Source organism: Hibiscus syriacus, unplaced genomic scaffold (assembly GCF_006381635.1).
Source record: "Hibiscus syriacus cultivar Baekdansim isolate YM2019G1 unplaced genomic scaffold, ASM638163v2 tig00110206_pilon, whole genome shotgun sequence".
NCBI classification, from domain to species: domain Eukaryota; kingdom Viridiplantae; phylum Streptophyta; class Magnoliopsida; order Malvales; family Malvaceae; genus Hibiscus; species Hibiscus syriacus.
In genome coordinates, this window is record NW_024062627.1 from 1,901,518 (window position 1) to 1,912,063 (window position 10,546).

At 33.0% G+C, this 10,546-nt stretch overlaps 2 pseudogenes; both read left to right on the top strand.

Moving 5' to 3' along the window:
* Positions 1-221: 221 nt before the first annotated feature.
* LOC120219268 lies at positions 222-8,818 on the top strand (annotated as a pseudogene).
* Positions 8,819-9,418: 600 nt separating this feature from the next.
* On the top strand, positions 9,419-10,323 carry LOC120219512 (annotated as a pseudogene).
* Positions 10,324-10,546: the final 223 nt, after the last annotated feature.

Genomic DNA, 10,546 nt, shown 5'->3' on the forward strand with positions numbered 1-10,546 from the left:
ACGCCTTTTCTTAATATAGATTTCCATGAGTAAGTTTTCATGGTTCAAACCACTGGTTTCGAGAGTGTTGCAGCAGATGGTACTCGCCTTATGTGTAAGCTTAAGAAAACGTTGTATGGTTGCGTCAAGCACCGAGGATGTGGTGTTCAAAGCTTCGATAATTTCTCCTTAGTATTGACTTCAAGGAGTCGAGTGTTGATACATTGTTTTTATTCGGTGCCATGGTGAAGATAAGGTCATGTGCTGTTTATTTTGATGACATAATAGTCACAGGCGCATCGTCCACTGTCATTGATGAGGTTGTCTGTGTGCTAGGGTCCGAATTTTCTCAAAGATCTTGGGGAGTTGAGTTATTTTCTTAGAATTGAAGTAAAACGATCAACGGACAAGCTGATTTGAGTCAAATGAAGTTTATTAAAGAATTGCTTGACATGAAAAGTATGAGTGGAGCTAAACCGACATCTACACCCATGTTGGTTTCACCTAAGCTTACACGCGATGCAGGAAAACAATTTGACGATCGCAGCTTACACGCGATGCAGGAAAACAATTTGACGATCGCTCCTGTATAGAAGTGTTGTGGGAGCTTTATTATATCCAAGTCACACTAGACCAGATGTCTCGTGTTGCTCAGTACATGCACTGATCGTGCGAGTTATATTGAGTGGTTGTTAAAAGTATTTTACGTACTTGTGTACAAGATACTTAAGAAATTATATTGAACATGATGACTTAAGAAATGACATAAAAATAACATGAATAAAATAAAATGTAGAAAAAGTCAAAATCTATATTAATAAATTAATGTGTAAAAGATGGTATACGTTTATATATTTTAAAAGAAATTATATAAATATGTTAGAAAACACACAATTTCTTTAAATTGAATTAGATCAATAATAATACTAAATTGTACACATAGAAAACACACAATTTTCTTTAAATTGAATTACTTGGATCAATTTATAACACGAATACATATTTTCTTAAATCATATAATAATACTAAATTGTACACAATAATACAATATAAATCGAATAAGCAAGATATTAACCCAATATAAATAAAAAAGTGTATCAATAAATTTTAGTTAATTCTATCTTACAAAGGATAAAATTACTCATGATACGTTTATTTTGCTATAACTTACAAAAAAAATATTTTTTTTAGTATTTATTTAAAAAATATAACTTGATCAACGTTAAATAAGGTCGTTTTCCTATACATTACTTATGAAATTAAAAAAAAATTATAGATAAATATTTTTAGATTAAAATTAACTTAAATCAAATTAGATATGTTATATACGCATAATAATTTAAAATTTTCCATTACTTCACTGGCGACAAATCAACTGCTCTCAAATCAAATTTCAACTATTATTATATTGGGATAAACTTTCTTTACTGATATAGATTTGTAAGATAAAGATATAATGTTTTTAAGGACTGAATAATTGTCATTTTATTTGTGACAAATTAAAACTCCACATGTGACATGAACATGGACGGTGACATTGACAGGTGCTAACATGCTCATCACGTGAATCAAATAGGACGTCATTGATCACCTTATAATCCTAATAATCTATTTCAATTTGAGGACATTAATTATCCTATTTTAGGACGATGCTAATGGCATTTATTTTTTATTTATTTTTATTACACTTTGGTCATCATCCTTATCCATGTCAAGATCGAGTGGCACCTTCCACCTGGGCTGGAGGATTGGAGTTTGGATCGTACAATGGTGCCATTTTTTTTTATAAATCCGGATAATTATAAAATAATATTAATTTAAATATTTTTAATTATTTGATAATGAACGCTTAGATTTTTGTGTATACGATGCTTGAACTCAAAATCTTAAAAGATAATAATAAGTTCTTTAACTACTGAAGCTGTTTGGTTAGTGCTACAATCAGTGATGGAGTCCAGATTAAATATTAATAGAGGCCGAATTATTAAACTTTTTAAGAAAAATATAATGACTTATTAGGTATTTAAACTCAAAATTCAAAAGACAATACTTAATTTGACTGATATTTAAACTTGCAATGATATAAATTGTTATTAAATTAAATAATTTGTGAGCATGAGATTATCTTTCATTAGTTTGACCCCTAATTGATTAAATATTTAATAAATCTTCATATTTTTTAATTTGAATATTTATTTTTACATGAACTAAAATATTATTAAATCAATATCTATCAAATATATAAAATTTTTACAAGGTCGAGATTCCTTTAGGTCCTAATAGAACTCCGTCTCTGACTACAATAGTGTCATGAATAAACAAATATTGTTTTTGGGTTCTAAATATTTCAAGGAATGTGTTCAAATTAGAGGGTTAAAAGAATATTATTTTGGGTTGTAGTTTCAAGTAATGTCTCCAAATTGAATATATGATGGGAACCATGAATAAGCAAATTAAATATCTATGCTTTTAATGTGCTCAAAATTCCTCTTGTATTTGGATATCAAAGGCCTTGGCCCTGCCAACATTCATCTGCCCAAAGGGTTCTCCAATGTTTTTTATTAGGGTAGTAAATTATCAGAATTTGAACGAATAAAGCTATGTCGTATTCGTTTGTTTATTTTTTAAGATATTTATATTTGGTTTGTGTTCGTTTAAATTTTTAGTATTATGATTTTGATCGTTTATTTATTTTTAAATCTATTTGTGTGTGTTCGTTTAGCATTCACGGACATATCCATTTAATGTTCATGGTAGTACTCATTGTTGGTTTAATATCCCACCACCAACACTTTCTCTTCACCATTTTATTTGTAAGCCAAAGAAAATGGTGAAACTACGCCCCTAGTCCTTAATTTCCTTAAACTTCATAGTTTGAACTCCAAAATTCATCTTATGTTCAATTTACTTCATATATCAATATTAAATATAAAAAGGAAAGAAGAACTGAGTAAGCAAGTCAATAAACGAGTTTGTCCCTGAACATAAACGAACTGAATAGACTTTTGTTCGTTCGTTTATCAAATGAACATAAAAATTTCTGTCATACTCATTTATTTAATTTAATAAATGAGCGTTATACGAATGATTCGTCGAATACCTATTCAATTACACCCCTAAGTTTTATGTTGGTAATGTTTAGGGTCCCTTACATAATTAAGATGAATGGTTAATCAGTATTAAATCAAATGACATGCATAGTGCGGTGGAAGTGGGTCCATATGTTTTTCAATCAATTGCATGGCCCTGTGTTTCTGACATGATCAAGCTCTAGTGCAAAACTCAAATCCAGGGATGAGTCAGAAGAAGAATTAACGTGGATAAAATTTAAATTTTCGTATAATTTAATATTTTTTTATTAATAATTTAATTTTTAATTATTTTAAAATGTTTATTATCTAAAATTTTAATATAATTTTTTAATTTCATACATTTTAACATAAAATCAGGCATAGTCCCATTATCAAGTCTACGTTTTTGACAATAGCTTCTTACATATTTCAAAACTCCATAAAAATCCATTATTGGACTCGTGTTCTTTGCACGTGTTCAGCCATCTCATTTCATGGATTCTAGTTTTGTTGATCTGTCTTCGCATGACAATAATAATAATAATATAATAATAATAATAATAATAAAGCCTTTGATCTTAAAATTTGAATTTCAAATGCTAATTGGATTGAATCTAGATTCCTAAATTATTTAGTTTAACCTAAAATATTATATATTTAGTAACATTTTCGATTGAAACCTAAAATATTATATGATTCAATATTTATTTCACCACAAGTACGATACTTGGTTACAACCTAAAAGATTATCTTTTAATCTAAAATATTACACTGTCCAACTTAAAATGTTATATCTTTGGTAATATTTTCTATTACAACCTAAAATGTTTAATACGATTCAATACTTGTGATTTCCCTCATTTTTAACACATAAGTACCAAATATTAATATTTACGGATAGTATAAGTTTTCCAATTATACCACTTTTCAAAATATTATAAATAATTTTAAGTTTCGTCTAACCTAAATTATCATATTTTTTCTCACGTTTTCAATCGTACTCATTTTCACTATTTTCAACCTTAAATTAAACTATTTTTTTAGACTTTCCCGAATAATTCCCATAATAAACCAATTCAAACATGAAATCGGCTTTGTTTTCTTGTCCAAAATTAGAAAAATCTTCATTTATTATCAGATTGAACAAGCCTGGCTTTACATATCGAAGAATCAACTACAAGTAGAGGAATGGTTGGAATGTCAGTGAATTTACAGCTACGACTCAAACAATGTACCACCAAACCTTCATTGGCGTTTTTGATGGACAAAACCAAAAAAATATAAATTTATAATTTATTTTTTTTTTGAAATGTCGGTAATACTAATTTAAATGAAACTTCTATATTATATTTTTATTCTAATATATATATTTATATGTAAGAACTCAACAGTTGAAGTTGTTGGATCATCTCCAAAAACTTCCCCAAAGAGCATCATTCTCTAATTTTCTCAGCTTAAACAATTCCCAGAAAACCCAATTTGAAGATACAAACTTCAAGGGTTGAAGTACACTTTCTTTGTGTAAAAGGTCGTTGCTTTCTTCTGATTTTTTTTGGAAAGTTGAAATTTTTGGATCTGAAATTTCGGTCATTTTGACTTTGTTGACTTGAGATAAGGAACGGTTATCGCTTTGATTTAGATTTTAAGTGATTTTGGAGGTAGAAACGGGAATGGGTTGGAAAAGCAAGGATTCGAGGCAAATTCTAAGTCTACGGTGACAAAGAAATGGACTCTTTTGCTATGCATTGGCTGTTTTTGTGCTGGAATGCTCTTTTCTGATGGGTAAACTTTATCTCCTCCTTTTTAGCTACTTTGAATCCCATGCCTTGATTTGGTTCTACCTTGTATTTCCAGCTTGATGAAGTCGGTGCTTGTAAATTTATCAGTTTCATGGATTTTGATTACCTGATTTAGGAGGATTTTGTATTTTGACTATATTTACAATAGCTGTTTTTCTCTTAAATTAGTTTCATGGACCATTGTTTTAATCACTTTTTACTAGGTTCACTGCTATACAAAAAGTGGAGTTCATTGCTTATTTGTTATATTATTTGAATGGCAATGATTATGAAAACTTCTAATAAATTATCATTAATTGTGGGGTTTTTTTTTAAAATGGACTGAGGTAGACTTTGTAATTAATGTGTCCTCTTTGTTTAATGGTGTAATGCTAAGATCTGCACTTCATAATTCATATAGTGTTATGGAGGTTTTCATGTTCGTCTTTTTTGCTTCTTGAATGATGGGTTTAAAGTTCTGGCTATTTCAAATCTACTTTCTGCTTCTTAATATTGCCATCATTGAGATCCTCTGGTATTCGAATTCATGGTAAGGATGGATTACAGTTCAAAATCGGTTGTTTCCCAATGTTCTCTCCTCTGAAAATGGTGTTTATTTAGTTAATGCTGGAACTGGTTTTTTGGCCTGTGATAATAGAACCCAGAAGATGTCTAGAAGCAACAAGCGTTATTCTAATATTGCAATTCGGTATTCAGAATCTTGTTTACTGTTGTTATCGGAAACTTCTTGTTGGGGGCTTCGACTATTACTGTTATAGTGAATTTGTTCTAGTGTTAATGGAAACTCTTGCTCCCAGATCGATAAATTAACTTTATGTTTTCCTTCCTAGTTCTATTTTACTAATGCCAATGCCAAACTAATTAGATCTTTTGGCATCAGAATGTGGAATGTGCCCGAGGCCAAGGATAAAACCATAGCGCGAGCAATGGGTGTTAAAGAAGATGAAAGGCTAAAGTTAATTTCAGAGGGTTGTGATCCAATACGAGTGAGTTTTTATTTACATACTGGATAATTTTGTTACTTCTGCTACGCTCTTGTTAGCTCATGTGATCACTTTTGTTAACAGATGGATATGAAACATGAACCTAAGGATATACTCGGAGAAGTTTCAAAGACTCATAATGCTATACAGTAAGTCATATCCATTCTGCTTTTTGTTAAATGTAGTGGAAGGCGTTATTTTTATGGACTATCAAAATGCAGAACACTGGATAAAACAATATCAAATTTGGAGATGGAGTTAGCCGCTACAAGGGCTGTGCAAGAATCAATAATCAATGGTTCTCCCATCTCAGGCGACATGAAAATACCCGAAGCAAGTGGGAAACGAAAATTTTTAATGGTTGTAGGCATCAATACCGCGTTTAGCAGCAGAAAACGAAGAGATTCGGTTCGTGCTACTTGGATGCCTCAAGGTTGGTATAGATTTGTCTCTTTTATTCCATATAACAGTGAATTCATGGTATCATTTAATTTGTTTCTAAACAAATTTATTGGGATGAATCTGTACTGTTCCTTCACTTGCATGAAAACCAGGCGAAGAACGAAAGAAGCTTGAAGAAGAGAAAGGAATCATAATGCGATTTGTAATTGGTCATAGGTGCGTACTTTATTTAACTTCAGAGCTAGTTTAGTTAGGCATTTATTTATCCTGCCGATGTGGAGATTTTTTTTTATCCGGTTGTCTTTACTTCAATAAACCATTAATTTGGAAGGCAACTTTATGAAGCCTTTTGTTGTATTGACTAACTATTCCTCGGATTGTTGCTTATATATAGCCTTCTAAATGTTTGATGTCAAGGACTATATCCCTGGAACCAAATCCTTTAAACTTTTATCTGTTTGATTCACAGTGCTACTTCGGGGGGTATCCTTGATAGAGCTATTGAAGCAGAAGATCAAAAGCATGGTGACTTTATGCGACTGGTACTATCCTTGATCTTTCTTGTTTTTTAGATTTATGTATATGTTCATACATACAAGTTTTTTTTCCTGCAACGTTATTGATTTGCTCCAATATCAAGATGCTCGAGCATACTTACAAACTTGTCTACAGCATATTTATAATACTTTGATATATTGAGAACAGCTACATGTGGATTTATTTAATTTTTTGTAAAAATTTCATTCGAGCAGGAGCATGTTGAGGGTTACCTCGAATTATCAGCCAAGACAAAAACATACTTTACCACTGCTGCTGCTTTGTGGGATGCCGATTTCTATGTCAAAGTCGATGATGATGTGCATGTAAATAGGTAAAGATGCAACATTTTCTCCCCCTGGTTTTGCATTTCAAGAAAAACAGTCTTTCAGACCAGTGAATGTTAAAAATGTATTTTCTCCCCCGGTAGCAGTCATTGTGTATTTTCCACTTGAAATCATGTATATTCTAATGATGGCTATTTCGAGATGTAACTCATTGTCTGCTGTGGCTGCATGTTTCCTATATTTGATTGATAGATTGGATATTACCTTTTGGCAGCTTGAAAGCTAAGTGTTTAATATGATGACTAATACGGAATAACGGGATATAGCACATCTTGTTGATGAGGCCTGATTTTTGCCTCATTTAGTTGAATTGAAATTTATTTAAAGCCTTTTTGTAGCTTTTAAACCAGCTTTACTAAACTGCCCCTTATATTTTCTTAAATTTGGTCTATCTATTTGCTTTTGCAGCAACACTCGGAGCAACTTTGGCTAGACATCGAACCAAGCCCAGGGTTTATATTGGTTGCATGAAATCCGGTCCAGTTCTTGCCCAAAAGTAAGCCAAAATAATGTTTTAACCTAAAAGCTCAAGGTTACCAATATTTATCTTTTCTCACTTTCTAGTCATTCCTGGACAGGGAGTACGATATCAAGAACCTGAATATTGGAAATTTGGTGAGGAGGGAAACAAGTATTTCCGCCATGCAACAGGGCAGCTATATGTCATCTCAAAAGATTTAGCTTCCTACATATCCATTAACCAGTAAGTTCCCGATGTTCGGGAGAAAACACTGCATCTTCATCTTTGAAGTTCTTTCATGATTATTAATCTTTGTTCTTAATTCATGATGAATTTCTAGGCACCTGCTGCATAAGTACGCAAATGAAGATGTTTCATTGGGATCATGGTTTATAGGGTTGGATGTCGAGCATATAGATGACCGAAGCCTTTGCTGTGGCACTGCAGGTAATGTCATAAATGTTAACACCCGGTCTACTATCTGGAATAAATGGTCATTTCGTTCGAACTTAATCATTTGTTCTAGCTTGAATCATCCTTGTTATCACTAAGTGGTTCTTACTAATCATCTGCTTTAAGTCGTGACATCCAGGGCCGTTAGATGTTCAATCCAGCTTAATCTAGTGCTTTCCTATTATTGTGTATAAAAGAAAGAAAAAGTAAAACACCCCGACATGTACATGATATCAATTATTTGGTAACATCCCCCGTCTTCCTCCGGGGCTTTTCATGTTTGTGTGTGTGCATGACTAATCTTTCTGTACTCAAAAGTATAGCTAGAAATAGAGAAAAAATTACCATCTGTTGTATGAGCCGAAACAAAAGATTGATGATGACAACATTTGGTGCAGATTGCGAGTGGAAGGCTCAAGCAGGCAACGTTTGTGTTGCTTCATTTGACTGGACCTGCAGCGGGATTTGCAGGTCGGTTGAGAGGATGAGAGATGTTCACCGCCGATGCGGGGAAGGCAAGAATGCTTTGTGGACTGCGGCTTTCTGATGTACGTTTCCTCTGAACTCCGGAGGAAGCAAAGTAACAGACAGTTATATGAGAGCTTGATTTTTTTGCCATTGGAGAAGACATAAAAAAGAGTATGATTTGTGAATGTAAAAACAGATGTAAGAGAGAAACAGTCTTGTAATTAAAAAAAACATTCTTTAAGGAGGGAGGAGTTTTGTAAGTGTGAAATGAAAGGCAACTCCACAATAAGTGCCATTGCCAATATCATTCCCCTTTAGATATGCAAATTAGTGACTTTTTGACTCATGTTCTCTCTTTTTCCATGATTGTGGATGAAATTCTCCTTTCTTGACTTCATTTCTTCATCTTAAAGCATCACCGTCTATGTTTATGTTTGTTCCAAGTCATAAATTATAAATATGAGTTGATCTGAGCATTTTGAAACTCATAGTTCAAGTTCAGTCAAGCGTATTATGTTGATATGACACAACCAGTGGTAGATCTAGAATTTGACATTTTTTGTTCAGATTTTTAAGGATCAGAAAGTGGGAAACTAAAATCCCAGATTGTTGATAGTTCTCCCATTTGAAGTGATTGAAATGTAGACTATGAGCTACATGAATTACTAGAAACCACTTCTAGTTGGTTCTAATATGAATAGAGGGCACATGGATCAACCAGAATCAACTTCGCTTAACCTTATCTGATTCAAGGAGTATGAAGGATAAAAGGAAGAGGCACTCATGGCAACACCCACCACATAAAAAAGTGACCTGATTGTTTCTAAACCTATAATTAAATGATTTTGCGGTATACTTTACCCTAAAAATCACATCATTCCATTCCCTCAAAAAGCACAGCCCCCACTGTTTCTCACTCTTCCCACCAACTTATCTTACCAACCCAACATCACGCCTAGCCTCCTTTTTTCCCAAAACTTGAAGACCAAAGAGAATGTACAACTCTATCTATCACCCACTTAATCATTCAGTCATTCCCACTGTAATTTTCCGAGCTTAAAGCGTGTTTTTCATACCATTTGAAGAAAAAATGAGTGCAGAAAGCGCAGACAACAAAAACCCACTTCTCAAGTCGCTGGATTCTCCCTTCGGCTTCAGTGATTCCTCTGAGTATTGCAACCATTTGGTTAACTGTCACCAACAAGGAACACAACACCATTTATGGAGATATAAACTTCATCAATCTCACAGGGCTCAAGTAACCCATGCTTTTTCAACTTCTTTGCTGCACTGCTTTTATTTCTTTCTTCTTTTGGATCGTTAAAAAAACACTCAAAATTTTCCTTTCCACAGATACATGATTTTCACCAGTGCCATTTGTGCCGGATATGCTTCTTTCGCCGCTATTGCCTCTTGCATCAAATGTTTCGTCACTAAAGCTTGGCTCTTTTTGTCTCTGATCAGGTAAAAACCATCAACTTGATAAATTTTGAGGTTTACATTTTGAACTCAAATATGGGTGTGTGTGTGTTGAGCACAGATTGTAGCATATTTGATGGTGACATCAGGGGCAGCAGTGATGGAAATATTAGACTTGGCTTACAAAGGAGATCAAAAGATCACATGGAGTGAAGCCTGCAATAGTTATGGGAAATTCTGCAGCAAAATGAAGGTGGCGTTTATTCTCCATGTCTTGGTCCTTTGCTGCTTCATCGTTTTGGCTGCCATCTCTGCTTACAGGGTTTTTAGCCCTTTTGACCCTCCTCTTTCTTCTAAAGAGGCTGAGGATGAAGATGAACAAAGAACCTAAACCCATGGCTTTTTTTTTAAAAAAAATACTTTTGTATTAGTTCTCTTTAAATACACTGAATTTCAACTAATAAGTGAATCATGTTCCATAAGTTATGAGACGGGAGATTGTCATGATATAGAAAATGCAATGTTTTGCTCTCTTATGCAATGAACACGCAACTAGAGTTAATTATTTCGTTTAAACAAAATCGAATTATTAACTTAAATTCGGTAAACTCGAGTGGTGTAAACGATA